General features: G+C 62.6%; 1 pseudogene; it reads left to right on the forward strand.

Moving 5' to 3' along the window:
- Nucleotides 1–5,000, forward strand: part of LOC124588934 — a 7,961-nt pseudogene that overhangs the window by 556 nt on the left and 2,405 nt on the right.

Below are 5,000 nucleotides of genomic sequence, written 5' to 3' on the forward strand. Positions count from 1 at the left end.
GCCTTTCCACTCGCCGCGGGGTGGGGCCGTTCCGGTGTGCGGTGGGCCGCACTTCTCCCCTAGTAGGACGTCGCGACCCGCTGGGTGCCGGCCTACGGCCCGGGTGCGCAGCCTGTCCTTCCGCGGGCCTCGGTTCGCGTCTGTTGGGCAGAGCCCCGGTGTCCTGGCTGGCTGCCCGGCGGTATATCTGGAGGAGTCGATTCGCCCCTTTGGGCGCTCGGGCTCCCGGCAAGCGCGCGCGGTTCTTCCCGGATGACGGACCTACCTGGCCCGGCCCCGGACCCGCGCCGCTGTTGGCTCGGGATGCTCTCGGGCGGAATAATCGCTCCCGTCAGCGGCGCTTCAGCTTTGGACAATTTCACGACCCGTCTTGAAACACGGACCAAGGAGTCTAACATGTGCGCGAGTCATTGGGCTGTACGAAACCTAAAGGCGTAATGAAAGTGAAGGTCTCGCCTTGCGCGGGCCGAGGGAGGATGGGGCTTCCCCGCCCTTCACGGGGCGGCGGCCTCCGCACTCCCGGGGCGTCTCGTCCTCATTGCGAGGTGAGGCGCACCTAGAGCGTACACGTTGGGACCCGAAAGATGGTGAACTATGCCTGGCCAGGACGAAGTCAGGGGAAACCCTGATGGAGGTCCGTAGCGATTCTGACGTGCAAATCGATCGTCGGAGCTGGGTATAGGGGCGAAAGACTAATCGAACCATCTAGTAGCTGGTTCCCTCCGAAGTTTCCCTCAGGATAGCTGGTGCTCGTACGAGTCTCATCCGGTAAAGCGAATGATTAGAGGCCTTGGGGCCGAAACGACCTCAACCTATTCTCAAACTTTAAATGGGTGAGATCTCCGGCTTGCTTGATATGCTGAAGCCGCGAGCAAACGACTCGGATCGGAGTGCCAAGTGGGCCACTTTTGGTAAGCAGAACTGGCGCTGTGGGATGAACCAAACGCCGAGTTAAGGCGCCCGAATCGACGCTCATGGGAAACCATGAAAGGCGTTGGTTGCTTAAGACAGCAGGACGGTGGCCATGGAAGTCGGAATCCGCTAAGGAGTGTGTAACAACTCACCTGCCGAAGCAACTAGCCCTGAAAATGGATGGCGCTGAAGCGTCGTGCCTATACTCGGCCGTCAGTCTGGCAGTCATGGCCGGTCCTTGCGGCCGGCCGCGAAGCCCTGACGAGTAGGAGGGTCGCGGCGGTGGGCGCAGAAGGGTCTGGGCGTGAGCCTGCCTGGAGCCGCCGTCGGTGCAGATCTTGGTGGTAGTAGCAAATACTCCAGCGAGGCCCTGGAGGGCTGACGCGGAGAAGGGTTTCGTGTGAACAGCCGTTGCACACGAGTCAGTCGATCCTAAGCCCTAGGAGAAATCCGATGTTGATGGGGGCCGTCATAGCATGATGCACTTTGTGCTGGCCCCCGTTGGGCGAAAGGGAATCCGGTTCCTATTCCGGAACCCGGCAGCGGAACCGATACAAGTCGGGCCCCTCTTTTAGAGATGCTCGTCGGGGTAACCCAAAAGGACCCGGAGACGCCGTCGGGAGATCGGGGAAGAGTTTTCTTTTCTGCATGAGCGTTCGAGTTCCCTGGAATCCTCTAGCAGGGAGATAGGGTTTGGAACGCGAAGAGCACCGCAGTTGCGGCGGTGTCCCGATCTTCCCCTCGGACCTTGAAAATCCGGGAGAGGGCCACGTGGAGGTGTCGCGCCGGTTCGTACCCATATCCGCAGCAGGTCTCCAAGGTGAAGAGCCTCTAGTCGATAGAATAATGTAGGTAAGGGAAGTCGGCAAATTGGATCCGTAACTTCGGGATAAGGATTGGCTCTGAGGATCGGGGCGTGTCGGGCTTGGTCGGGAAGTGGGTCAGCGCTAACGTGCCGGGCCTGGGCGAGGTGAGTGCCGTAGGGGTGCCGGTAAGTGCGGGCGTTTAGCGCGGGCGTGGTCTGCTCTCGCCGTTGGTTGGCCTCGTGCTGGCCGGCGGTGCAGGATGCGCGCGCCTGCGCGGCGTTCGCGCCCCGGTGCTTCAACCTGCGTGCAGGATCCGAGCTCGGTCCCGTGCCTTGGCCTCCCACGGATCTTCCTTGCTGCGAGGCCGCGTCCGCCTTAGCGTGCTCCTCCGGGGGCGCGCGGGTGCGCGGATTCTCTTCGGCCGCCATTCAACGATCAACTCAGAACTGGCACGGACTGGGGGAATCCGACTGTCTAATTAAAACAAAGCATTGCGATGGCCCTAGCGGGTGTTGACGCAATGTGATTTCTGCCCAGTGCTCTGAATGTCAACGTGAAGAAATTCAAGCAAGCGCGGGTAAACGGCGGGAGTAACTATGACTCTCTTAAGGTGGCCAAGTGGCGGCGGTGTGGCTGCATCCGGACTTGGCTTCTCGAAGTGCGGTCTTGATGTAGTCGTGCTGCTGCTGCGAGGTGCCTTCCTTGGGTTATAGTTACAGGGAGAGTGATGCGCAATACATGGGCCTAGCCCTCTTAGCCTATCCTCTCCTGCGGTCTTCTCCCCTTCTCGTGGGCCCGCTGATTTCGCAGAGTGGAAGACCGCTCCAGGGGCTTGGGGGGGTTACCAGCCCCCCCTCGCACTATCCCTTTTTTTAGTTGGGGGCAGTAAGCAGAGAATAAGTGGTGGCCCTTCCGCTGAAGGTGCCACCCCAACTCCCCCAGCACCTAGCCGGCCAACCGGCCGTGCCGAAAATCTTGTAACTTTTGCAGCTATGTATACCTGTAGTGAGTGCCACCGCAGCTTCACAACCAAGAACGGTCTCGGGGTCCATCGCCGCCGCCAACATCTTGCGGCCGCCAACGCGGAGATCGTCACGGAGAGGCATCGCGCGAGGTGGACGGAGGAAGAAGTCCTGTCGCTCGCCAAGGCGGAGGCCGAACTGTTCCTTGAGAGGGACGCCCGGTTCTTCTTCGTTAATCAAGAACTCATCAGGATGTTCCCCGACCGAACGCTCGAGGCAATCAAGTGCCGACGGCGGCAAGCTGCCCACAAGCAGCTTGTCCGCCAATTCATGGAGGCGCTTGAGATCGGTCGGGGGGAAGAGCCGGCGTCCCGCCGGGGAGCAGCGAGCCCGCTGCCTGACGCGGGCGAGGCCGCTGCGCCGCCCGTCGACGCAGCCGAGGACTTCGCGGCCGACACCACCGGGCCGCCGCCGGAGGGGCCGACTGACGCCGCCATCTGGGAGCATCTGGCGGGGCTACCCGCTTCCGCCCAGCGTTTCTCTGCCCTGGATCGTGTCATAGGTCTGGGGCGGGGCACGCCGCCCGATGTCATCCTGGGCATGCTCCCGGATGCCCTTGCGTCGGTCGGGTCCAGAGGGGAGAGATCGATCACCAGGACACAGCGGCCGCGCCAACCATCGAAGCGGCCGCCTGCCGCGCCGCCGACGCAGAAGCGCAAGCGGCGCCGCTGGGAGTACGCGAGAACGCAGGATGCCTTCCGACGGTCGCGTGCACGTTGCGTGCGCGGCCTCTTGGATGGCACCCTGCTCCAGCCGCCACCTGCCATCCCTGGTCTGCTGGACTTCTGGGCGGACCTCTTCACCAAGAAGCCCATCTCCACCGCGGGCTTCATTCGTGACCGCCTCCTCCCGCACTCAGAGCCTGTCGCTCTCGAGTGCATATGGGGGCCGGTCACACATGAGGAGGTCGCCGCCGCGTTGCCGCCCAGGGGATCAGCAGCCGGGCCGGACGGCCTTACCCCAGCGGAGTTGCGGCGCCTGCCGCACGAAGTCCTGGTGAAAGTGATGAATCTCTTCCTTCTGGCCCGCGCCCTTCCGGAACGCCTGCTTCGCGCGCGGACGTCCCTTCTCCCGAAAACGGCTGCACCAACATCCCCCGCTGACTTTCGCCCCATTACGGTCTGCTCGGTGTTGGCGCGGACCTTTCACAAGGTTCTCGCGTCACGCCTGATGCGCGCATGTGCTGTGGACGAACGTCAGCGGGCATTCATCCCTCGGGATGGGATGTTGGAAAATACCTTCATCTTGGACACTGCTCTCACCGACGCAGTTCGCTCCTGCCGCTCTGTCTTTGTGGCATCGATCGACGTATCTAAGGCATTCGATTCGGTAGATCATGCTGCCCTTCGCCCCGTGCTGAAGGCGCATGGCCTGCCGGATTGCTTTGTCGAGTATGTCGAGCGGTGCTACGAGGGCAGCACGACAGTGATAGCGGACGGCGCCGGCGTGGGCGTGTCTGTGCAGCCAGCACGGGGCGTTCGCCAGGGCGATCCCCTCTCCCCCCTCCTGTTCAACTTTGCGGTGGACTACGTTTTAGGCCAACTGCCCTCCCACATCGGAGCTCGGATCCTCGGTCGCAGAGTCAACGCTGCGGCCTTTGCAGATGACGTCTTGCTGTTTGCAGCGACCCCGAGGGGCTTGCAGTCCCTCATCGACGCAGCTACCGCAGCCCTCGCCCACCTGGGGCTGCAGATTAACGCCCGGAAGTGTTTCACCCTCGCCTTAGTCGCGTCAGGGCGCGAGAAGAAGGTGAAGGTGGACAGCAATGTCACCTTCACAGCAGGCAATACCACCATGCCTGCCCTGCGTGTGGGTGAAACCTTCCGGTACCTGGGGCTGCAATTTTCCACGGCGGGTCGCTGTGTCTTCAATCCACGTAGCCACCTGGTGGAGCAGCTTGACGTCATCTCCCGAGCTCCGCTGAAGCCGCAACAGCGCCTCCACGCTCTCACCAACGTGCTTCTCCCTGGCCTGTACCACGGGCTGGCCCTCAGCCGCACCCGGGTGGGTGCATTGAAGTCGGCCGACGTTACCATCCGGGCCGCCGTCAGGAGATGGTTCCGCCTTCCGGCGGACACCCCCCTGGGATACTTCCACGCTCCTGTTGCCCAGGGGGGCCTCGGCATTCCATCTTGCCGATGGATGGGTCCGACCCTCCGTCGGTCCCGTCTCCTGGCGCTGAAGAAGATAGGGCCAGCCTGCGACGGTGCAGGCATGGATGAAGTGCAGCGTGAGATCGAGGTGCTGGAGCGCCACCTAA

This window comes from Schistocerca americana, unplaced genomic scaffold, assembly GCF_021461395.2.
Source record: "Schistocerca americana isolate TAMUIC-IGC-003095 unplaced genomic scaffold, iqSchAmer2.1 HiC_scaffold_666, whole genome shotgun sequence".
Classification (NCBI taxonomy): Eukaryota; Metazoa; Arthropoda; class Insecta; order Orthoptera; family Acrididae; genus Schistocerca; species Schistocerca americana.